General features: G+C 45.5%; 2 non-coding genes across 2 annotated transcripts; both read left to right on the top strand.

Moving 5' to 3' along the window:
- Window positions 1–473: 473 nt before the first annotated feature.
- Window positions 474–592, top strand: LOC138361261 (5S ribosomal RNA). The gene has a single exon (XR_011226886.1). It is a non-coding gene; the product is annotated as a 5S ribosomal RNA (ribosomal RNA).
- Window positions 593–13,063: 12,471 nt separating this feature from the next.
- Window positions 13,064–13,182, top strand: LOC138361260 (5S ribosomal RNA). Its single transcript, XR_011226885.1, has one exon. It is a non-coding gene; the product is annotated as a 5S ribosomal RNA (ribosomal RNA).
- Window positions 13,183–26,434: the final 13,252 nt, after the last annotated feature.

Below are 26,434 nucleotides of genomic sequence, written 5' to 3'. Positions count from 1 at the left end.
CGCTTGAGCCGAACCTATTTATGTGCCGGCACGGTACAGAAGCTGCAACCTGGCAACTCGTCCACCAATCACGACGGTTGGTTTTACGGCTCCGAAACCTGGATCCCATATCTTCTCTAAAATAGAAGCATTTGTTCATGTTCTTTGTAAAAGTATCATAAAGCAGGACAGATGAGACAAATATCATAAAAACTGAAGAGCAGATGAGCACACACATGTATGTATTACAAAAGAAAATCCACAAATTCATTAGAAATTGGCAGGGTAGGCTGAGGAAGTAGGTAGATGTAAAATGTCTGTAAATGGCGAAAGAACATAAACCCAAGACTGAATAAACGATGTTAAATATCCATGCCAAGGAGACAAAAATATGTTAGGATACAATTACCATTAAGACACCACAAGAAGGTCCGTATCCTGCCGTGATGACTAAAAAGAGTTGGTTATTAGCCACAATGTGTAGGCAGTCTCATGCCAACGGCCATACCACGTTGAGAACACCGCTTCTCGTCCGATCAGCGAAGTTAAGCAACGTTGGGTTTGGTTAGTACTTGGATGGGTGACCGCCTGGGAACACCAAATGCTGTTGGCAATAATGTTTTTTGTTTTGTTTTGTTTTGTTTCGTTTGTTTTTGTTTGAATGGCTGGCTGGCTGGCTCCACGGGAAATTCACGGAGTTGTGTGGAATAAGGCCTGGTAAAATGAATTAATATGTATGTCATGTTTAAAACAAACTCGCTTAATATAGTGTGTGAGGCTTTATACAAAAACAAACAACCAAAACAAAACATGTTGTGTATATATATATATATATATATATATATATATATATATATATATATCCGGGTTTGAACTCGCAACTCCAAGAATACGCATCACTTATATACACTTTACCACTGGACCACTGCAGGACACTTGATGCTGAGGTATCAATTTAATGACGTAAATGCCATTTCCACAAATAAATGATAATTTAAAAGTATTTGTATGTACAAATCTTTTCTGTTTAAAAGGCTACAATATCAGTTACTGATATAATTTGTGTTAATGTTTCTATACCCACAGGAAGGCATGTTTTTGCTTATATGTAAGGGGTACGGAGAAGGAATCCACAGACCATCATTCCCCTTCCCCCCCCCCTCCCACCTACTACCACCACCACCACCACCACCACCACCACTACTCACCACCAATCACCACCAATCACCACCACCACCAATCACCACCAATCACCACCACCACACCTAACCGAAAACCCCCTAACACATCAACCCTCCCCCCAATCAACAGGCGAAATAATAACCCTCAAATGCCTGCCTGCCTGCCTGCCTGCCAGCCAGCCAATACTAACGGTCTTCTCAGAAAGAAAATCTCTTTGTATCTGTATTACTTGATGAAATGTATGATTCTAATAATGAAAATAAATTGTTATGTCGGTTGTATGAGCATAATGACCAATATGCACATGATATGAATGAATTAAATAGTGTAGTTTTAAGTAATTAGGTTGTAGACACATTAAGCGGATATGATATTTGACGCGTCCAGAACTGGTGATTTTTGGTTTAGTTTTAAATGCACCACCACCACCACCACCATTGCTTCCCCAGAGCCTAATTAAGGACCGGTAAAAGGAGTCAATATGTATGTCATCTATAAAACCAAAGAATGAATAAAAACACACACACACACACCTACATAATAGTACTAGGAAGATTGTATGGCATAAAAAAAAAAAAAAGTACTCCCATTGGGTCGTTTGAACTCGCGACTTCCAAAACACCAGCCACACACCTTACCACCCAGCCACCATAGAGTTGGTATAATTGTGCAACTTTAGTTATAAAACTAAAGTTCTTATTGTCTCAAATCTTATTGTCTGTTCTATGAAAAGGCATGATGTAAATTATGTATTTTTTGAATGATTGAATTGTAGGCACATTAAGCGGATTCGATATTTGATATATCCAGAAAAGGTGATTTCTGTTCAGTTTTAAAATGCATCACCGTTAACGCTAAAGGACTGGTAAAACGACTCGATGTTTGTCATTTTTAAAATAAACACTAAAACTAGGCCCTTAACATATATAATGTTTGAATATAAATTGAATGCATATAAATACAAAGTGGGAGTGGCTGGCTGGCTGGCTGCCTGCCTGCCTGGCTGGCTGGCTGGCTGGCTGGCTGGCTGGCTGGCTGGCTGGCTGGCTGGCTGGCTGGCTGACTGACTGACTGACTGGCTGGCTGGCTGGCTGCCTGCCTGCCTGCCTGCCTGCCTGCCTGCCTGGCTGGCTGGCTGGCTGGCTGGCTGGCTGGCTGGCTGGCTGGCTGCCCGCCCGCCCGCCCGCCCGCCCGCCCGCCCGCCTGCTTGCCTTGCCTTGCCTTGCCTTGCCTTGCCTTGCCTTGCCTTGCCTTGCCTGTCCTGTCCTGTTATTGCCTTGCCTTGCCTTGCCTTGCCTTGCCTTGCCTTGCCTTGCCTTGCCCTGCCCTGCCTTGGCTGCAGCTGGCTGGCTGGCCGTAAATCAACTCTTAACAACACCACACCACACCACACCATCACTCATCACCCATCACCCATCACCCATCACCCACCACCGGCCCCAGTCTCCCAGCCTCTCTTATATACCCGAGCAGGCCCTTTAAATTATTTGAATTGTTGCACTTCGGCCAATGGCACGATCGCTGCTGCTCAAACATATTCTGGTTCACAAGTATTATAATATATTATATTATATTATATTATATATATATATATATATATATATATATATATATATATATATATATTTATTTATGAAACACATTAAAACCTTGATCATTTATTCATTCATTACGTCTAGTGAAGAATTGCTTTTGTTCATTTGTATGATTAAAAATTGATAGAATATGAATTCCTCGCTTAAAGTAAAATATAAAATATATATTGGATTTATATGATTGGTTAATATTCCAAGTGATGCTGAATATCCCCTATAATTTTGTTTTGTTTGTGTGTTTGTTATGTACACATTCCAAATGAAATCAATATAAATGTTATTATTAATGTTTGAAAGTTGATTGTCTACTTGAATCTCTCTATTAAAGTGTGTGTGGCTCCGGATGGAGCCTGGTTATGGTATTTGTCGTGGTGGGTGGCAGAAGTGCTTACTTCTTCTCTGTCTTCTTTGGCAAAAGAACTGCCTGAATGTTTGGAAGAACACCTCCCTGTGCAATGGTTACGCCAGACAGAAGTTTGTTGAGTTCTTCGTCGTTGCGGATGGCCAACTGCAAGTGACGTGGGATGATACGGGTCTTCTTGTTGTCACGTGCGGCGTTACCGGCGAGCTCCAGAACTTCGGCAGCGAGGTATTCCATGACGGCTGCCAGGTAGACAGGAGCGCCAGCACCGACGCGTTCGGCGTAGTTGCCTTTACGCAGCAGACGGTGAATTCTGCCCACGGGGAACTGAAGTCCGGCCCTGCTGGAGCGAGACTTTGACTTGCCCTTCACTTTGCCTCCCTTGCCGCGTCCTGACATTGCTGCTGCTGTTGTGGGTTTGTGGTGTTTTATGCCGGCTTTGCTTTCTTTGCTTTGATGTCCAAAGAGCTTGGAAAGGATGTGGGAGGAAGAAGGGTGGGGCGATGAAATTCTTGGAAGAGGATTTGGATGTGGAGAGAGGAGGCTTGAAAGTTCGGTGGCCCGTCCACCTTGGATTGGAGATGTTTTTTCAGTCAAAGCCTGTAGCTTAAGTTCTTCTTGGGCGGCAGGAGGCTAGTGGTGGGGCAGGGTGATGTCGTCCTGGTTCACTTGAGGTGGTCTGTCTGGCTTGGAGGAGGCGTCTTCCTTATTGAGATGGTGAGAGGTAAGTTCACTGTTGCTTGGTGGTGTCTCGGCCAGGAGGTATTCGCATGTACTTTCCGAATGTTAGCGGTGGTATTGGTGTTCCTGTCGGGTCTTCATCTTCTTCCAGGAAGGTCACTTGTCCCCTCTTGAAGTCGAATTTAGGGTCGATGTATTCCTTCTCCAGAGCGCAGAGGTCTACATAGCGTTCCACGGTCTCGTGGTGGACAAACGCAGGGTAAGGAATGGTGGTCTTGAGCTGGTTCATGATCCTGTTGCATTCTAAGGCAATGACCATTCTTGTGCTTCGATTGCCGTTGAAATTGCCACCGTGATTGAGGTAAAGTCCAAAGCAGGGCATTTTCTTGCTTGATTTGCTTGGGTTTAGGTCGAAGTCTGGGGCCTCATATGTGAAGGTCTCAGCCAAGGTTTCTAGGAACTCTGGTTCTGAATCTGATTCTGATTCCACTTGCTGACATTTTGGTCTCCTTTTTCCTCTCATTTTCTTCCGTCTCGGGCTGGTGGGGGCAGGTGATGAGGTTGACTTGTCTGCTGTGGTGGTAGTCTGGGTGGATGCTGTTGCCTGGGTGACTTGTGCTGGGTTCGACTCCGGTGGTGGTGGTTGCGGTATGACTGCGGTTGCTGTTGGTGTTGGAATTTCGTCTGTTTGGGTTGAGGCAGCGTTGTGATGTTGAAATAGGTCTGCTGGTATCAACATTGTAGGCAGGTTGTTCTGGGCGAGCAGCCTGTTCAGTACTCTCACGTATTTTGCGTTGTCTGTTCCCGCCTCTCTCTCAGCTACACTGATCAGGCATGGGATGAGAGTGGTGTTGGTCGAGGCCGCTGATTGGTTGACAGTCAAGTTGGTTGGCTGAGCTGCAGTCGCCTGTGCCCTGGGTCCCCATTGGGGGGTGGTCTGGCCTGGTGTGGACGTCTGTGTAGCAGGAGCAGAAGCGTTGGGAAGCACTGGAAACGATGTAGCTTGGATATTGAAGCTCGCCGGCTGATTGGTTGTTGGGTTGGCAGATGCTGTTTTATTTATTTCGTCTAGTCGTACTTGGCAGTCCATGGAGACGGCGGTGTGAGCTCCTCCACAATTGAGGCACAGTTTGGTGGTTGACCGGCAGGTTTTGAAGTGATGATCCTGGGTACAAATGCTGCATTTAACCTCTGCTTGTTGGCAGTTCTTGGTATCATGATCGTACTTGTAGCACTTAAAGCACTGGCAAATGTTGTAGTACCGTTCCTTCTTTACAGTGTCAGGTGTGATGGAAATATCCAGACATCTAAATCCATTTTCCACAGCTTGGGTAGCTGCAGCAGCTGTTGTGAAGGTGACCTTGAGAGTAGGCCTAGGGTTGTCGTTGTTCTTGATGACCTTGACTGTAGCAGCAGTCAGAGCCGGGTTTCTGGTGTTGATACTATCAAGTATGGTACCAGGGTCTTGGGTGGCGATGTAGACACTTGTGTGGCTGACGAAGATGGTTCGTTCAGCCAAGTAGCGACGGTTAGGAGTGATGATCAGGTTGGCGTTTCGTAGGGCGTCCTGGTGTTCTGGTGCAAACAGTTGCTCCAGAGCTTGCTCGCTTGAATAAAGAAGTACAGCGCCGTCAGCATCGTCACGGATGTCCAACGGGGCTGCGTTCGTGATGTCAACGATTTTCCTTAGTAATTGGGGTCCGGTGTAAGTGGTTTCGTCACGAAACCGGACCTTTATGCGGTAAATCATGGCTCTACGTTGCTGCCTAATATTTACCCACCCGGCAGTGCTGGGTGCAGAGAGCCTGATCTAGGTTTTCGGTTTATCTTTTATCTTTATCTTTATCTTGTTTATGCCGGCCCGCAGATCGAGCTTCGTGTTATATACCCCGCTCAGGATCAAGGGAGTCCGCCACTGACCAATCAGCGCGCTCCGCCACGCGACCCGCTCTGAGCTGAGTCGCGAGCGGGATATAAAAGGAAAGCTCGACTCGCGCAAAAGTTCATTATTGTATCGCAACGCCAGCCAGCACGAGCATCATCATGCCACCCAAGGCATCTGGAAAGGCTGCCAAGAAGGCCGGAAAGGCCCAGAAGGCCATTGCCAAGGGCGATAAGAAAAAGAAGCGCAGGAGGAAGGAGAGCTACAGCATCTACATCTACAAAGTGCTGAAGCAGGTCCACCCCGACACTGGTATCTCTTCCAAAGCCATGTCGATCATGAACTCGTTCGTGAACGACATCTTCGAGCGCATCGCCGCCGAGGCTTCTCGCCTGGCCCACTACAACAAGCGTTCCACCATTACCAGTCGGGAGATCCAGACGGCTGTAAGGCTCCTGTTGCCCGGAGAACTGGCCAAGCACGCCGTCTCTGAGGGCACTAAGGCCGTCACCAAGTACACCTCCTCCAAGTAAACGGCTTACTTACTGCCCTGTGGTGGTGGCTTGGCCTCAAACCAACAAACTCGGCTCCATTGGAGCCACACTTTAATTTCTAAAGAGATTGTGAGTGTTAGACACCAATACTATTATAACAAAAACCTCTGTCACTGAAAGCAAATAGCTATAAAATGAGAATATTTATGAAACTGTCTGTGTGTGTTTCTCTCTCTCAGTCTCTGTCTGTCTGTCTGTCTGTCTCTGTCTCTGTCTCTGCATGTCTCTCTCTCTCTCTCTCTCTCTCTCTCTCTCTCTCTCTCTCTCTCTCTCTCTCTCTCTCTCTCTCTCTCTCTCTCTCTCTCTCTCTCTCTCTCTCTCTCTCTCTCTCTCTCTCTCTCTCAACACACATATAAACACTCGGTATCTTTTTTCTAGAGATTAGAGATTCATTGTTATGTTCCACATTAGGATTACTATGCAGGCCACCCTCTTAAGGTTTGAAAATGTCAAGAAAACGGTTAATTTAAAATGTCATCTCCTAACTTAACAGATTAAGCCAGAGGACCAAAAACAGAATAAAACAGGACAGGACAGTATGTCACTTATACAAGCTGCTTTTATTTCTAGTACAGTATGACAATTTTTTTTTTTTTTTTTTTTTTGGGGGGGGGGGGGGGGGGGGAGGATCCTTGGCAGTGCATAAGAATGAAAAGCGACGGCGTTTTGTTTGTAAGAGGACAGGTTGTACTACAAATGACTTGATTTATTGATATCACGTGTACAGTGTATGTATGACACCTAAATTATTGTATTTATTTATTTATTATATGTATAGATGAAGGTTAATTCATATGACTGATGCTAGGAATGTCTGAAATCTCCTTAGAAGGATATTTTGGCCCTGAGAAGGGCCGAGTTTGGTGTATACTAGGGTGGTCGTTTTAGCTTATGCACGCTCTCCACGGATACGGCGAGCAAGCTGAATGTCCTTTGGCATGATGGTGACACGCTTGGCGTGGATGGCACAGAGGTTAGTGTCCTCGAAGAGACCGACCAGGTAAGCCTCGGATGCCTCCTGTAAAGCCATGACGGCAGACGACTGGAAGCGAAGATCGGTCTTGAAGTCCTGGGCAATCTCGCGCACCAGACGCTGGAAGGGAAGTTTCCTGATGAGCAACTCTGTGCTCTTCTGGTAACGACGGATCTCACGCAGAGCGACCGTTCCGGGCCTGTAACGGTGAGGCTTCTTCACGCCCCCTGTGGCAGGAGCAGACTTGCGTGCTGCCTTGGTGGCCAGCTGCTTACGAGGAGCCTTGCCTCCCGTGGACTTGCGAGCAGTCTGCTTGGTGCGAGCCATGGTGAACAACTGTGGTTTGTGATGGCCGGCGCCGAAAAATTTTTGCTTATATACGCCGTCTCGAGGCGCTTGCTCGAGCGCCATTGGCTGCTCGACTCGCCTACGTCACCCCGTTGCCCCTCCCCTCCTTCCTCTGGCTGCAGCCAACAGGCAGCTCACCTCAAACACTATTATCGCTGATTTTGCTCTATTTTTTGGATTTGTGCAAAAGTCATTTCACAGAGACGTGAAACAGACGAGTAGGCAACTGCAGTTTTGAAAGCGTTGTGAGAAAGCCGTGTTTCTGCTCGAGTACAAGCATAAAGTAAGGACAGGCAGGAGTTAGGAGTTGCCATGCTACAAGTACGTCCGCTTGACGGGATATAGTCTGGGGAAATCGTGACCATCATTCATGCAGCAAACATCTCCATTCCTAAAACAGCACACAAACCACATTTCACTTTCACCCCCTCCATTCGCTCCAAACGCCTCTTAGCTTGCTATCACACTAGATTCTTACAAAACATACATCGTCATGGACAAATACTATGGGACCTAACAGCATTAAAAAACCATATCCTTATCAGCCTAGATGAAGATCACACAAAACATTGGAAACACCTTATAGAACAAGCAGAACAATACAGAAAACTGACACCTCAAGAATTCTGGAAACGAATCAAACGATTACAAGGATCAACTCACACACCGTTTAAATACCTTCTACATAATAACAACAAAATCACTGATCCTGAAGCAGTTCTCAACATTTTTAAACACCACTGGGAACAAATCTTTCACCCTCATCCTCCTGAACCATTTGCACGCCCCAACATTGAAATAGTCGAAGACTGGATACACCAAAATAGACAAGCAACTACACCAGACGACCTCATTCACCTTGAAAATCTCAATTCAAACACTGAACTACAGACTCCCCTAACTCTAGCTGATGTCAAGACAGCTCTCATGGGCACTCGTCGTAGAGCCCCTGGTGCGTCTGGCATTGGACATATCCTTCTTAGACAACTCCCTGCTTCTATCATTACTGCTATCACTAACCTATTCAACGCCTCCCTTGCCTCTGGATACTTTCCACTCAACTTTAAGTCTGCCACAGCCGTTCTTATTCCAAAACCTGGGAAACCCCACACTGACCCAAAGAACTATAGACCCATCAGCCTTCTAGAGACACTTGGCAAAGTCTTTGAAAGGCTGATCAACCAGAGACTTAGAACCCACCTTGAACACAATGACTTACTCACTAACAAACAGTTTGGATTTCGGCCTCACCGGTCCACTCACGACGCCTTAAACATCATGACTAACTACCTCAGTATCAATCAGCACCAAAGACTTAAGACTGCACTCATCACTAAGGACGTTGAGAAGGCCTTTGACACTGTTTGGCATGACGGCTTAAAATTCAAACTATGCAACAACTTCAATCTTCCTCTTATCACCACCAAACTTCTTTCGAACTACTTAGACGATAGGACAATGAGAATTAAGTTCCTCCAACAACACTCTGACTACTTCAACTTACACGCCGGTGTTCCCCAAGGCTCTGTTCTTGCCCCAACACTCTACATCCTATACATAAACGACATTCCTGACCCTGTTCATCACACTTCATTAACCATATGTTATGCTGATGATGTCTCTCACCTTGTCACCAGCAACACCATTGATACACTAACAAACAGAGCACAAACAGAACTTGATGTTGTCACTGAGTGGGAGTACAAATGGCGTATAAAAACCAACTCCAGCAAATCTAAAATCACCTACTTTTTCTGTAAAAGAACTATTCGCCCAATTCCTCTCAAACTCTATTCATACACTCAAAATCCTACTTATATCTCTGTATCTCCCTCCTCCACAGTCCTGGGACTCACATTTGATCGACAACTACTCTTTCACACACACATAACACAGAAACATGCAATAGCTCTTCAAGCCATGAAGAAACTATACAGACTTAGATTTGCAAAACCTGACACAAAAATGCACCTTTACAAAGCACTTATTAGACCTCTCCTAACATACGCTCCACTAGCTATTTCTCTATCTGCACGCACTAACAAAATAAAACTTCAAAGAATACAGAACAGAGCACTAAGATGGGTACTCAACACCCGATGGCAAGAGTTAAATACCAGTCAAAGTCTCCATGAAAGTACTAACATTCCTGCCCTAAATACCTACTGGAAAACTCTATCAGACAAACAAATCGATAGACTACTCACTCATCATGAACAACACATTGAATTTCTCCTACACACTCTCAGACTACCACGAAACAATCATGACCTCTTCTCTACCATCCATGATCCTCTTCCTAACTCTGTATTTCGTTAAACTTTAGCTCTCAACACCCAGCATCCACTATCATTACATATTCAGCTCTCAACAACCAGCACAAACAATCCGTAAAAAAGTTCAGCCCTGACGCTCTTGAGCCAATCACTGTGATGTTGTGAGTTTGTGATGTCCCGATGTTGTCACTGAAAACACCCGACTGAGTCCCTGCCTCGAAAGCCGCAACCTAACGACACGCAGCTGGGTTTAGCCCTGGCACTTTTTCTCTTACAAATCTTCTTCCTCTCACCCCCCCTTATCTTCTTCTGTCCCCACTTCCAAGCTCGCCCCTATGGGCATCTTCTCCTGTATTATTCTGATTCTGATTCCGAAATTTTATTATTCACACAACTTCAACACCATGACTGGACGCGGCAAGGGAGGCAAGGGACTCGGAAAGGGTGGCGCCAAGCGTCATCGTAAGGTGCTACGTGACAACATCCAGGGCATCACCAAGCCCGCTATTCGTCGCTTAGCTCGTCGTGGCGGCGTGAAGCGTATTTCGGGTCTCATCTACGAAGAGACCCGTGGCGTCCTGAAGGTGTTCCTCGAGAACGTCATCCGTGATGCTGTAACCTACACGGAACACGCCAAGAGGAAGACCGTCACTGCCATGGACGTGGTGTACGCTCTGAAGCGCCAGGGTCGTACCCTCTACGGATTCGGCGGATAAGAGCTTGGCTAATCCATCGATTCCACCCACCACCACCACCTCAAAACGGGACCTAATTAGGTCCCTATACTTTTTTACTGAAGGGCTTAATAGACGATAACATAAATTGTTTTGATATCAGCTAGCACAATGGGTCTTATGAAATCTATTTTTTATCCTCGCATGCTTAAAGGGACTCTGATTGGGGAGGGAGGGGTGGGGGGGGGGGAAGGTTTGTTCCGTTATATACTAGCAGAGCAGGATCATTGGTGGTGGGGGGGGGGGGGGTGAGGGAGAGAGAGAGAGAGAGAGAGAGATCTTTCCCAACTCTTCCTTTTTACATGAGTGAGCTACCCGTTTTATTCATTTTATCCTTCTCAGAGCTGTTTTGATAGTATCCAAATGATGGTAAATGAAAAGGGAGGACACGAATATCTACCCAGAATTCAGGACTGGCAATCGATATGCATGTTTGAGTGCGAATCTTTTTCTCTCTCAACTTAGGTATACGTTTATGTCGTACCTAAAAGCGAGAACCACACTATTGGGACAAGTATGCAAGGCCCAATTTTCCTAACAAGCACAGTTAATTTTGTTATTTTCGAACATTTCTTTCCAAATTGGTTTATCCAATTAACAGTATTATATTAAGATCATGAATTGCTGGGTTAGGTTAGGTTAGGTTAGGTTAGCTTAGCTTAGGTTAGGTTAGGTTAGCTTAGCTTGGGTTAGCATAGGTTAGGTTAGGTTTGATTACATTTCTATGTTAGATTTAACTCAAATTCAAAACAATTGCAGTCATTCGGCTTGTTAGTCAACTTGCCTCTAATAGGGGCAATTTGTCTAACAAGACTATTTAGTTTTGTGTGCATATATATATATATATATATATATATATATATATATATATATATATATATATATATATATATATATATATATATATATATATATATATATATATATATATATATATATATATATATATATATATATATTATAGCTTCAAGACTCCGAACCAATATAGAAGCATCAAGAGGAAGTGCTTGTGTTATGGGCCAATAGGCCTTCTGCAGTTACTTCCATTCTTATGTTTTTATTCCCATTGGTTCGTGTTTTATCTTGTGTAAATGTCAATCACCTCACCCAAAACTTTGGTACCATATCACCTCACCCATGTATGTGTGTATATATATATATATATATATATATATATATATATATATATATATATATATATATATATATATATATATATATATATATATATATATATATATATATATATATAATATACAGAGTAAATCTACCCCAAAAGTAATGATTTATTTGTCTACAAAACTAAACTCTTTTTGGAATCATATGAGGCCCCTCCACTGAGGGGGGAGGCCTGGATGTTTATTGTCATGTGTATTCATGCTGCTTGCATGTCGTCGTTTATTTTGCCTTTGTTGTTTTCTTGACAGCTTTCTTTGCCTTGGGTGGTTTGGGAGATTTTGAAGCTCTCTTTATTTTGGGCTTTTTGTTCCCAACAACAAGCTGCTGCTGCTGCTGCTGCTTCTTTTTCAAGGCTGTAGGTGGTTTGTTGCTTGTGGCGGCTTTCTTGGGAGTTACCACGGCCTTCTTTGCTGCTGTAGATGGTTTCTTGGTTGTGGTGGCTTTCTTGGGAGTTAGAACGGCCCTCTTCTCTGCTACGGCCAGCTTGAATGATCCACTAGCTCCACTTCCCTTGGTCTGAACAAGAATGCCGTCAGCCACTGCTTTCTTGAGAAATCTTCGGATGTAAATGGCGATCTTGGCAGCCTCGACTTTGTTGTTGGCAACAACGTACTTCTTGATTGCTTGTAGAGACGAGCCCTTACGGTCTTTGAGTGCTGCGACCGCGGCTAGAACCATTTGACTAGTTTTCGGGTGAGCAACCTGGACGCGAGGTTTCCTGGTGGTGGCCACCACAGCAGCAGCAGCCGCAGCCTTCTTGGTAGGCTTTGCTTCTACCATGATGATGATGAGATAACCAAGGTGATGAGAGACGCTCAGACAGTCACGGGGGAATGATGCTGCCGCCGCTTGAGCCGAACCTATTTATGTGCCGGCACGGTACAGAAGCTGCAACCTGGCAACTCGTCCACCAATCACGACGGTTGGTTTTACGGCTCCGAAACCTGGATCCCATATCTTCTCTAAAATAGAAGCATTTGTTCATGTTCTTTGTAAAAGTATCATAAAGCAGGACAGATGAGACAAATATCATAAAAACTGAAGAGCAGATGAGCACACACATGTATGTATTACAAAAGAAAATCCACAAATTCATTAGAAATTGGCAGGGTAGGCTGAGGAAGTAGGTAGATGTAAAATGTCTGTAAATGGCGAAAGAACATAAACCCAAGACTGAATAAACGATGTTAAATATCCATGCCAAGGAGACAAAAATATGTTAGGATACAATTACCATTAAGACACCACAAGAAGGTCCGTATCCTGCCGTGATGACTAAAAAGAGTTGGTTATTAGCCACAATGTGTAGGCAGTCTCATGCCAACGGCCATACCACGTTGAGAACACCGCTTCTCGTCCGATCAGCGAAGTTAAGCAACGTTGGGTTTGGTTAGTACTTGGATGGGTGACCGCCTGGGAACACCAAATGCTGTTGGCAATAATGTTTTTTGTTTTGTTTTGTTTCGTTTGTTTTTGTTTGAATGGCTGGCTGGCTGGCTGGCTCCACGGGAAATTCACGGAGTTGTGTGGAATAAGGCCTGGTAAAATGAATTAATATGTATGTCATGTTTAAAACAAACTCGCTTAATATAGTGTGTGAGGCTTTATACAAAAACAAACAACCAAAACAAAACATGTTGTATATATATATATATATATATATATATATATATATATATATATATATATATATATATATATATATATATATATATATATATATATATATATATATATATATAGCTTAATCCGGGTTTGAACTCGCAACTCCAAGAATACGCATCACTTATATACACTTTACCACTGGACCACTGCAGGACACTTGATGCTGAGGTATCAATTTAATGACGTAAATGCCATTTCCACAAATAAATGATAATTTAAAAGTATTTGTATGTACAAATCTTTTCTGTTTAAAAGGCTACAATATCAGTTACTGATATAATTTGTGTTAATGTTTCTATACCCACAGGAAGGCATGTTTTTGCTTATATGTAAGGGGTACGGAGAAGGAATCCACAGACCATCATTCCCCTTCCCCCCCCCCCCCCCCTCCCACCTACTACCACCACCACCACCACCACCACTACTCACCACCAATCACCACCAATCACCACCACCACCAATCACCACTAATCACCACCACCACACCTAACCGAAAACCCCCTAACACATCAACCCTCCCCCCAATCAACAGGCGAAATAATAACCCTCAAATGCCTGCCTGCCTGCCTGCCAGCCAGCCAATACTAACGGTCTTCTCAGAAAGAAAATCTCTTTGTATCTGTATTACTTGATGAAATGTATGATTCTAATAATGAAAATAAATTGTTATGTCGGTTGTATGAGCATAATGACCAATATGCACGTGATATGAATGAATTAAATAGTGTAGTTTTAAGTAATTAGGTTGTAGACACATTAAGCGGATATGATATTTGACGCGTCCAGAACTGGTGATTTTTGGTTTAGTTTTAAATGCACCACCACCACCACCATTGCTTCCCCAGAGCCTAATTAAGGACCGGTAAAAGGAGTCAATATGTATGTCATCTATAAAACCAAAGAATGAATAAAAACACACACACACACACCTACATAATAGTACTAGGAAGATTGTATGGCATAAAAAAAAAAAAAAGTACTCCCATTGGGTCGTTTGAACTCGCGACTTCCAAAACACCAGCCACACACCTTACCACCCAGCCACCATAGAGTTGGTATAATTGTGCAACTTTAGTTATAAAACTAAAGTTCTTATTGTCTCAAATCTTATTGTCTGTTCTATGAAAAGGCATGATGTAAATTATGTATTTTTTGAATGATTGAATTGTAGGCACATTAAGCGGATTCGATATTTGATATATCCAGAAAAGGTGATTTCTGTTCAGTTTTAAAATGCATCACCGTTAACGCTAAAGGACTGGTAAAACGACTCGATGTTTGTCATTTTTAAAATAAACACTAAAACTAGGCCCTTAACATATATAATGTTTGAATATAAATTGAATGCATATAAATACAAAGTGGGAGTGGCTGGCTGGCTGGCTGCCTGCCTGCCTGGCTGGCTGGCTGGCTGGCTGGCTGGCTGGCTGGCTGGCTGGCTGGCTGGCTGGCTGACTGGCTGGCTGCCTGGCTGCCTGCCTGCCTGCCTGCCTGCCTGCCTGCCTGCCTGCCTGCCTGCCTGCCTGGCTGGCTGGCTGGCTGGCTGGCTGGCTGGCTGCCCGCCCGCCCGCCCGCCCGCCCGCCCGCCCGCCCGCCTGCTTGCCTTGCCTTGCCTTGCCTTGCCTTGCCTTGCCTTGCCTTGCCTTGCCTGTCCTGTCCTGTTATTGCCTTGCCTTGCCTTGCCTTGCCTTGCCTTGCCTTGCCTTGCCTTGCCTTGCCCTGCCCTGCCCTGCCTTGGCTGCAGCTGGCTGGCTGGCCGTAAATCAACTCTTAACAACACCACACCACACCACACCATCACTCATCACCCATCACCCATCACCCACCACCGGCCCCAGTCTCCCAGCCTCTCTTATATACCCGAGCAGGCCCTTTAAATTATTTGAATTGTTGCACTTCGGCCAATGGCACGATCGCTGCTGCTCAAACATATTCTGGTTCACAAGTATTATAATATATTATATTATATTATATTATATTATATATATATATATATATATATATATATATATATATATATATATATATATATATATATATATATATATATATATATTTATTCATGAAACACATTAAAACCTTGATCATTTATTCATTCGTTACGTCTAGTGAAGAATTGCTTTTGTTCATTTGTATGATTAAAAATTGATAGAATATGAATTCCTCGCTTAAAGTAAAATATAAAATATATATTGGATTTATATGATTGGTTAATATTCCAAGTGATGCTGAATATCCCCTATAATTTTGTTTTGTTTGTTTGTTTGTTATGTACACATTCCAAATGAAATCAATATAAATGTTATTATTAATGTTTGAAAGTTGATTGTCTACTTGAATCTCTCTATTAAAGTGTGTGTGGCTCCGGATGGAGCCTGGTTATGGTATTTGTCGTGGTGGGTGGCAGAAGTGCTTACTTCTTCTCTGTCTTCTTTGGCAAAAGAACTGCCTGAATGTTTGGAAGAACACCTCCCTGTGCAATGGTTACGCCAGACAGAAGTTTGTTGAGTTCTTCGTCGTTGCGGATGGCCAACTGCAAGTGACGTGGGATGATACGGGTCTTCTTGTTGTCACGTGCGGCGTTACCGGCGAGCTCCAGAACTTCGGCAGCGAGGTATTCCATGACGGCTGCCAGGTAGACAGGAGCGCCAGCACCGACGCGTTCGGCGTAGTTGCCTTTACGCAGCAGACGGTGAATTCTGCCCACGGGGAACTGAAGTCCGGCCCTGCTGGAGCGAGACTTTGACTTGCCCTTCACTTTGCCTCCCTTGCCGCGTCCTGACATTGCTGCTGCTGTTGTGGGTTTGTGGTGTTTTATGCCTGGATTGGATTTGGATTTATGTCCATAGGGAATGGAAAGGATGGGGGAGGTAGAGGGATGGGGAGATGAAATTCAGGAAGAGGATGCGGGTGTAGAGAGAGAGGAGGTTTGAAAGTTCGGTGGCCTGTCCACCATGGGTTGACATTTTTGTATGTGTTGTTTGTTTGCGTATGTGTTATGTTGGGTTGTCAGTACATTGGCTGGGGGGGCTAGTGTTTGTGACCTTGTTGGTGTCCTAAAGCACTAGAGCCGATGGAGTTGGCTGAAGGAGGCTAATCTTAGAAACATCAGGGTAGTTACACTTCTGCCGCCACGACAAATGGTTTTTTGGTTTTATATTTTTTTGTAGGTGTTTTATTTATTTATATATTTTTTTTTTTTTTTTTTTTTTTTTTTTTTTATTATTATTATTTTTTTTTTATTTATTTATTTATTTTTTTTTTTTATTTATTTTTTTTTATTTTATTATTTTTTTTTCTTTCTTTCTTTATTCTTCTTTTGGTGTAGATTGGGTCCGGGATGGGCCACTCATCTGGATCGTCTGGCAGACCGCTTAGTATCTGAGGGCTTGGGAAGGCCTCATCATGGATATGTCTGATCACTTTTTGTTGGAGAGTGATTCTTCTGGTTCTGTGTGGTGGATCGTGGATCTCGTAGTCGCTGGTGGTGTTTTCTGCTACGAAGGGATCTTCTGGGTCTGGGACGTACATGTTCTTCATACGGTACAGCTGTCTTCTGGCCAGGTAGCTGAGCCTAATGTTCATTGGCTTCATGTTGAGCGTCTCATGGATCAGGTCAGTTCTTACCCTGTCCCTCAGAGTCAGGCCCTCTGCAAAGCGAAGTGCTTTGTTTTGTACTCGTTGAATCTTCAACATGTTGGATTTGTTGGTGAGGTTCAGGGGAACGTAGGGGTATTCCAAGCTAGGCCTTATGATCATTCTGTACAGGTGGAGCTTGATGTGGGATGGGGCTTGGTTGAAACGGAAGAGCCTCTCCAGTGAGCCCCGGGCCATCGCTGTCTTCTGGGATACGTACTGGGAGGAGTTGAGTAGCCTGTTGAAGTTGTAACCGAGCACTGTGTTGGAGTTTGAGATGGCTATGGGATCACCCCTGATTCTTATTCCCCCCTCATTTTCAATAGAGAAGGCCATACAGCCGACAGTGCTTAATTGGATCTTTTCTGGGTTAGTGGTGATCCTCCATTTCCTTTCCCAGTTAGCAGTCCTTGCTAGTTCTACGTTTGCCTTACGGGTTACAGTTGCATGCTTGGCCGCTTGGATGCTGGGGTTAGATGTTATTACGTGTGTTACGTCGTCCGCAAATTGTACGATAATGGTGTCCCTATACTCTGGTTGGGGTAGGTCATTTACAAAGATGTTGAAGAGAACCGGGCTCAAGCATGATCCTTGGGGGACTCCAGCTGTTGGGGTGAAGGCTGCGGCCTCTTTTGCCTTGAAGCTGGGGGTAACTTGCCTATTCTTAAGGAAATTTCTGATCAGCCTGAGGAGGGTCCAGTTTTGCGCTGGTAAGTCTGCTAATTTGTACACAAGACCATCGTGCCACAAGCTGTCGAAGGCCTTGTGTACGTCCCTCGTTGCAATCAAAGCTACCTGTTTTTGCTTTCGAATTGAGCTTACGGCGTCGTAGATGATGTTAATTGCGTGCTGGGTTGATCTATGTGCTCGAAAGCCAAACTGCTTTTCTGTGAAGAGGTTGTTGTACTCCATGTAGTAGTTTAGACGGTTTGACATGATTTTTTCAAAGCACTTGCCTATCGTGTCTAAGAGGGAGATTGGTCGGTAGTTGCCAGGTTGGTGGGGGTCTTTCTTGGGTTTGGGGATGAATATCATCTTGGCTGACTTGAATGCTACAGGAATGTGACCCGATGCCAGCATAGCGTTGAATAGGTTGAGTATGGATTGCATAAGATTGCCTGGTAGAAGTTTGATCTGCAGCGCTTTGATCCCTGATGGTCCAGGGGCCTTATCTCTGGTGCTTTTGATGACTCCTCTCATCTCTAGCATAGTTATGGGTCTTGTTAGAGGGTGGTCGTCTTCTAGGGTTGTCAGGTCAATCAGAGGGGTGCTGTTAAGGGAGGCGGCATTTTCTGTTGTCCATTGGTTGACACGTTCAAAGTGAGTGTTGTTGAAGGCTCTGCTGTTTGAAGCTGTGAGTGTCTTTTTCCAGACTGCGCCCATGAGGTCAGCCTGATCCTGTGGGTCTTCTATTTTTTCTTGCTGCTCCTCTTCATCTTCGTCAAGGAATGTGTGTACAAGGTGGGTGAGGCTGGGGTTAACTGATCCCAGGAGCTGTCTGATCTTGCGCCAGAAAGTAGCCGGCTCCCTTTTATACTGGTTGGCCTGTCTCACCAGGGTTCCCCAAATGTGGCTCTTGTGGGTCAGCGTAAGGTCTATGGTTTCCCTTCTGAGTGTTTGTAGGGTCAACGCTGGTGGCTGGCCAGTTTGGTAGTGGCTTTGGCAGGCTCGCTGGTACTCATTCATTTTGCCTCTGATTTCTCGGGTCGGCTTATATTGGTGGTAAGTCCTTGTGGTGGATATTTCACAAGTGGCCTCGGTTGCAAGCTGGATCCGGTTGTGGATGGTGTTTACTGCTTGGTCGATTGTTTGGGTTGGGAGGTTCTCGAACACAATGATGGGGTCGACAGCAAGGAAGGTGTCATATTCACGGGCACGTATGGTTCCCAGTCTGGGCCTGGGTGGTGCCACATATCTGAAGGGGGCTGCTTGGAGGGATGTGACCACAGGGATGTGGTCCGACCCCACGTTCTTGCCTGGGGTTACTCTGCAGTGGAACAGGTCACAATCTCTGTTGGTCAGCACTATGTCAGGGGTGCCCCTCTGGTTGCCCGCAAAGAACGTCTTAAAGTGGGGGCCTTGGAAGGAGAGGTCCCGGTTTTGCATTAGATTGAAGAGCTGCCTGCCCTTGAGGTCTGGCCTGGCAGGTGCGTTGAATAAGGCCTGATGGTGGGCATTCAGGTCTCCTGCGATGATAGTGGGGAGATTCCTGTCGAGCAGCTTGTTCAGAGGGATGGAGGGGAGGTAGGCCAGTCTAGGTGGTAGATATGCGGTGCAGACGATGAGGGGGCCGTGTGAAGTGGTGAGTTCTATTGCAAGAAAGTTGTCGTCTTCTACGAGGATGGGGCGGTAGGAGAGTCCTCTTCTTATTAGTATTGCCACCCCACTGAACCTACCCCTGTTGACTTCCCTGGTGGAATATCCCCAGATGGAGATGTGCTGGTCCTGTCTGGCCGCTGTTTCATTGAGTAAGATTACATCTGGGTTAAGTCTGGCTACTTCCAGAGTGAGAAGGTATCTGTTGTTGAAGAAGTGTCTGATGTTCACCTGAAGGATTGTGATCCCCATTATTGACTATGAGACGGAAGTGTTTGTTTGGCTGTAGTGCCAATGTTATTACATTCGGTTTGGTCGCTTCTGTTTGTGGAGGAGGGGGGTAAAGCTGTTGAGCCAGGTATCTTGTTCCTGGTTCCGGTCGGGGATTGGTTGGGGTTGGGGTTTACCATACGTTGCTGTGCCACTGAGGGGTCTTCGGTGCCACTGCAGTTCATGATGTCGACATCTGTGGTGCTAGAGTCGCTCTCTGGTGGAGAGTTGTGGGGGTTGCTTGCCCTTGCTCCGTCCACAGGGGATGGGGTTCGGCTGTAAGTGTTGGTCCTAGGCCTCTTGGTACAGCGTTGTGTGGAATATATTGGTGTGGGGCTGCGGTGTTTGAAGCGAAATTTCCTAGGGCGGGTGGGGTTCCGTATGGCAAGGGAGTTTGTGATAGCTTGGAGGAGGATCTGATGTGGGATTGTTTCAGGAAGGGTGGACATAGGTGTTTCCCAGGATGTCGGGGTGGAGGGGCCGGGGTTGTTCAGGGAGTTTGGAGTCTCCTGGGCGTTGGTTGAAGCCAGGGGGCGAGGAGTACTAGGGTTGGGGTAGTTGGGTTGTGCTTGGGCCTGGCCGGCGGTTGTTGTGATGTTAGGAGTCAAGTAGGCAAGCGAGTCCTCGGACATATGGACAGGGGGTAGGCCATTGTCTTTCCTAAGTGAGTTCCAGAAACCTAGGAGCTTCACTGGGTTGTCTGGAAATTGGATTTGAGCAAATGTTAGGAGTTCGGCCCCTAAGCTGGGCTTGGGATCGGGGTTTGGTGCAAGAGAGTTAGGTGTTGGGGCCTGTTGTGTTTGATTCTGGGTTTGCTCTGGTATAACCGTGGGGTTATGGGGTTGTTGGGTGCTTTGGTGGCCCACTTGGGCCACCGACTGGGCCTGTTGTTGGTTAGGGATGCCCCAGGCATTTACTGGTGGAGGAGGGGCAGGGATGGTAATAGCTGCCTGTTGGCGGGCTGCTGTCTCTGTTTCATGCAATTGCTTGATTGCCTCTTGCCTGCGGGGACAAAGATGCGAGATTGCAATGTGTGGACCATTGCATAGAGCACATTTGGGTGTTGGGTTTGTGCATTCCCTGTAGCTGTGTTCCCCTGTGCACCTGCTGCACTTGGGGGTTCCATTGTTACATGCATTGGAATAGTGGTCATACTGAAAGCATTTGAAGCATTGCTTGAGCTTGTAAAACCTCTGTGGGTGGATTTTGTCAGGTTCAGCCATGATGCCAAATGCAGAAAGGCCTTGTGTGCAGACTTGCGTTGCTTGCTCCGGTGAAGCCAGAGTAAGTTTCAGTACTTGGTTGTTGCGTTGGGTTGTGAATCTGTGGGCCTGAAGTATTTTGACATCCCTGTTTTTCCTCTCTATTTCTGCAATTATTTCATCATTTGAGTGGTCCATGATGATGTCATGGATCCTATGTACAAAGATGGTGCGCTGGGCTTGGAATTCGGCAGGGGGGTAGACAGTGATATTCTTCTCCCTTAGTTTGTTCATGGTGTCTGACGAAAGGAGGTCTGGGAGGTTTGCATTGGGTACCAACAAGATGGCTCCATTCGTTATTTTGTACACATTTTTGTAGGTAATCTGGGTGACCTCGTAGATCACCTCAAGTAGTTGGGCTGGGGTACGACCCCGGCCAGATTCGTCTGTGAATCTGACTTTGGTCGCCATAGCTTGGTGGGCCAGGCAGCCTAATCTAATCTATACTATGGTGGGTGCTGTGAAGTGTCCAGGTAGACTAAGTGGATGGTGGGTGTTAGTTAGGCCGAGGCCTCTAACTTCTAGTTGCTAGGCAACTAGAGCTACTAGACAAGGTGGTAATTGAACCTATCGATAGCCTAAGCCTGCTACAAGGCTGTTAGATGCCCGATCAAACCTCCGCAAGAATTTCAAGAACCCGGTTTTGGCTACCGCGTAGCCAGGCCGGGTAGAGTAGGCCTAGGGTTGTCGTTGTTCTTGATGACCTTGACTGTAGCAGCAGTCAGAGCCGGGTTTCTGGTGTTGATACTATCAAGTATGGTACCAGGGTCTTGGGTGGCGATGTAGACACTTGTGTGGCTGACGAAGATGGTTCGTTCAGCCAAGTAGCGACGGTTAGGAGTGATGATCAGGTTGGCGTTTCGTAGGGCGTCCTGGTGTTCTGGTGCAAACAGTTGCTCCAGAGCTTGCTCGCTTGAATAGAGAAGTACAGCGCCGTCAGCATCGTCACGGATGTCCAACGGGGCTGCATTCGTGATGTCAACGATTTTCCTTAGTAATTGGGGTCCGGTGTAAGTGGTTTCGTCACGAAACCGGACCTTTATGCGGTAAATCATGGCTCTACGTTGCTGCCTAATATTTACCCACCCGGCAGTGCTGGGTGCAGAGAGCCTGATCTAGGTTTTCGGTCGAATCTTTTCGGTTTTCGGTTTTGTTAATTTTTATCTTTATGTTTATCTAATGCCGCCCCGCAGATCGAGCTTCGTGTTATATACCCCGCTCAGGATCAAGGGAGCCCGCCACTGACCAATCAGCGCGCTCCGCCACGCGACCCGCTCTGAGCTGAGTCGCGAGCGGGATATAAAAGGAAAGCTCGCCTCGCGCAAAAGTTCATTATTGTATCGCAACGCCAGCCAGCACGAGCATCATCATGCCACCCAAGGCATCTGGAAAGGCTGCCAAGAAGGCCGGAAAGGCCCAGAAGGCCATTGCCAAGGGCGATAAGAAAAAGAAGCGCAGGAGGAAGGAGAGCTACAGCATCTACATCTACAAAGTGCTGAAGCAGGTCCACCCCGACACTGGTATCTCTTCCAAAGCCATGTCGATCATGAACTCGTTCGTGAACGACATCTTCGAGCGCATCGCCGCCGAGGCTTCTCGCCTGGCCCACTACAACAAGCGTTCCACCATTACCAGTCGGGAGATCCAGACGGCTGTAAGGCTCCTGTTGCCCGGAGAACTGGCCAAGCACGCCGTCTCTGAGGGCACTAAGGCCGTCACCAAGTACACCTCCTCCAAGTAAACGGCTTACTTACTGCCCTGTGGTGGTGGCTTGGCCTCAAACCAACAAACTCGGCTCCATTGGAGCCACACTTTAATTTCTAAAGAGATTGTGAGTGTTAGACACCAATACTATTATAACAAAAACCTCTGCCACTGAAAGCAAATAGCTATAAAATGAGAATATTTATGAAACTGTCTGTGTGTGTTTCTCTCTCAGTCTCTGTCTGTCTGTCTGTCTGTCTGTCTGTCTTGTCTGTCTGTCTGTCTGTCTGTCTGTCTGTCTGTCTGTCTGTCTGTCTGTCTGTCTGTCTGTCTGTGTCTCTCTCTCTCTCTCTCTCTCTCTCTCAACACATATAAGCACTCGGTATCTTTTTTCTAGAGATTAGAGATTCATTGTTATGTTCCACATTAGGATTACTATGCAGGCCACCCTCTTAGGTTTGAAAATGTCAAGAAAACGGTTAATTTAAAATGTCATCTCCTAACTTAACAGATTAAGCCAGAGGACCGAAAACAGAATAAAACAGGACTGGACAGTATGTCACTTATACAAGCTGCTTTTATTTCTAGTACAGTATGACAATTTTTATTTGGGGGGGGGGGGTGTGATCCTTGACAGTGCATAAGAGCGAAAAGCGACGGCGTTTTGTTTGTAAGAGAACAGGTTGCACTACAAATGACTACTTGATTTATTGATATCACGTGTATGTATGACACCTAAATTAGTGTATTTATTTATTTATTTATTTATTTATTATATGTGTAGATGAAGGTTAATTCATATGACTGATGCTAGGAATGTCTGAAATCTCCTTAGAAGGATATTTTGGCCCTGAGAAGGGCCGAGTTTGGTGTATACTAGGGTGGTCGATTTAGCTTATGCACGCTCTCCACGGATACGGCGAGCAAGCTGAATGTCCTTTGGCATGATGGTGACACGCTTGGCGTGGATGGCACAGAGGTTAGTGTCCTCGAAGAGACCGACCAGGTAAGCCTCGGATGCCTCCTGTAAAGCCATGACGGCAGACGACTGGAAGCGAAGATCGGTCTTGAAGTCCTGGGCAATCTCGCGCACCAGACGCTGGAAGGGAAGTTTCCTGATGAGCAACTCGGTGCTCTTCTGGTAACGACGGATCTCACGCAGGGCGACCGTTCCGGGCCTGTAACGGTGAGGCTTCTTCACACCCCCTGTGGCAGGAGCAGACTTGCGTGCTGCCTTGGTGGCCAGCTGCTTACGAGGAGCCTTGCCTCCCGTGGACTTGCGAGCAGTCTGCTTGGTGCGAGCCATGGTGAACAACTGTGGTTTGTGATGGCCGGCGCAGAATCAGAATCAGAATAATACAGGAGAAGATGCCCATAGGGGCGAGCTTGGAAGTGGGGACAGAAGAAGATAAGGGGGGGTGAGAGGAAGAAGATTTGTAAGAGAAAAAGTGCCAGGGCTAAACCCAGCTGCGTGTCGTTAGGTTGCGGCTTTCGAGGCAGGGACTCAGTCGGGTGCTTTCAGTGACAACATCGGGACATCACAAACTCACAACATCACAGTGATTGGCTCAAGAGCGTCAGGGCTGAACTTTTTTACGGATTGTTTGTGCTGGTTGTTGAGAGCTGAATATGTAATGATAGCGGATGCTGGGTGTTGAGAGCTAAAGTTTAACGAAATACAGAGTTAGGAAGAGGATCATGGATGGTAGAGAAGAGGTCATGATTGTTTCGTGGTAGTCTGAGAGTGTGTAGGAGAAAATCAATGTGTTGTTCATGATGAGTGAGTAGTCTATCGATTTGTTTGTCTGATAGAGTTTTCCAGTAGGTATTTAGGGCAGGAATGTTAGTACTTTCATGGAGACTTTGATTGGTATTTAACTCTTGCCATCGGGTGTTGAGTACCCATCTTAGTGCTCTGTTCTGTATTCTTTGAAGTTTTATTTTGTTAGTGCGTGCAGATAGAGAGAGAGCTAGTGGAGCGTATGTTAGGAGAGGTCTAATAAGTGCTTTGTAAAGGTGCATTTTTGTGTCAGGTTTTGCAAATCTAAGTCTGTATAGTTTCTTCATGGCTTGAAGAGCTATTGCATGTTTCTGTGTTATGTGTGTGTGAAAGAGTAGTTGTCGATCAAATGTGAGTCCCAGGACTGTGGAGGAGGGAGATACAGAGATGTAAGTAGGATTTTGAGTGTATGAATAGAGTTTGAGAGGAATTGGGCGAATAGTTCTTTTACAGAAAAAGTAGGTGATTTTAGATTTGCTGGAGTTGGTTTTTATACGCCATTTGTACTCCCACTCAGTGACAACATCAAGTTCTGTTTGTGCTCTGTTTGTTAGTGTATCAATGGTGTTGCTGGTGACAAGGTGAGAGACATCATCAGCATAACATATGGTTAATGAAGTGTGATGAACAGGGTCAGGAATGTCGTTTATGTATAGGATGTAGAGTGTTGGGGCAAGAACAGAACCTTGGGGAACACCGGCGTGTAAGTTGAAGTAGTCAGAGTGTTGTTGGAGGAACTTAATTCGCATTGTCCTATTGTCTAAGTAGTTCGAAAGAAGTTTGGTGGTGATAAGCGGAAGATTAAAGTTGTTGCATAGTTTGAATTTTAAGCCGTCATGCCAAACAGTGTCAAAGGCCTTCTCAACGTCCTTAGTGATGAGTGCAGTCTTAAGTCTTTGGTGCTGATTGATACTGAGGTAGTTAGTCATGATGTTTAAGGCGTCGTGAGTGGACCGGTGAGGCCGAAATCCAAACTGTTTGTTAGTGAGTAAGTCATTGTGTTCAAGGTGGGTTCTAAGTCTCTGGTTGATCAGCCTTTCAAAGACTTTGCCAAGTGTCTCTAGAAGGCTGATGGGTCTATAGTTCTTTGGGTCAGTGTGGGGTTTCCCAGGTTTTGGAATAAGAACGGCTGTGGCAGACTTAAAGTTGAGTGGAAAGTATCCAGAGGCAAGGGAGGCGTTGAATAGGTTAGTGATAGCAGTAATGATAGAGGCAGGGAGTTGTCTAAGAAGGATATGTCCAATGCCAGACGCACCAGGGGCTCTACGACGAGTGCCCATGAGAGCTGTCTTGACATCAGCTAGAGTTAGGGGAGTCTGTAGTTCAGTGTTTGAATTGAGATTTTCAAGGTGAATGAGGTCGTCTGGTGTAGTTGCTTGTCTATTTTGGTGTATCCAGTCTTCGACTATTTCAATGTTGGGGCGTGCAAATGGTTCAGGAGGATGTGGGTGAAAGATTTGTTCCCAGTGGTGTTTAAAAATGTTGAGAACTGCTTCAGGATCAGTGATTTTGTTGTTATTATGTAGAAGGTATTTAAACGGTGTGTGAGTTGATCCTTGTAATCGTTTGATTCGTTTCCAGAATTCTTGAGGTGTCAGTTTTCTGTATTGTTCTGCTTGTTCTATAAGGTGTTTCCAATGTTTTGTGTGATCTTCATCTAGGCTGTTAAGGATATGGTTTTTTAATGCTGTTAGGTCCCATAGTATTTGTCCATGTCGATGTATGTTTTGTAAGAATCTAGTGTGATAGCAAGCTAAGAGGCGTTTGGAGCGAATGGAGGGGGTGAAAGTGAAATGTGGTTTGTGTGCTGTTTTAGGAATGGAGATGTTTGCTGCATGAATGATGGTGTCTTGTATGTTGAGTGCTTGTGTGTCGATGTCAGTGTGATGTTTGTCATTGTATTCATAAGTGAGATCAGTGTCATCAATGTGTTGTTTGAACATGTCCCAGTTTGCCCTATGGTATGAGAATTGAGGAGTGCTGGGGATGAGAATAGGATTTGTGGAGACTGTGAGAATTAAGGGAATATGATCAGAGCCCGTAATGGGCCCTGGTGA

The sequence above is a fragment of the Procambarus clarkii genome, unplaced genomic scaffold (genome assembly GCF_040958095.1).
Source record: "Procambarus clarkii isolate CNS0578487 unplaced genomic scaffold, FALCON_Pclarkii_2.0 HiC_scaffold_268, whole genome shotgun sequence".
Classification (NCBI taxonomy): Eukaryota; Metazoa; Arthropoda; class Malacostraca; order Decapoda; family Cambaridae; genus Procambarus; species Procambarus clarkii.
Note: the sequence above shows the minus strand (reverse complement) of the source record. Positions and strands in the feature narration are given on the sequence as shown.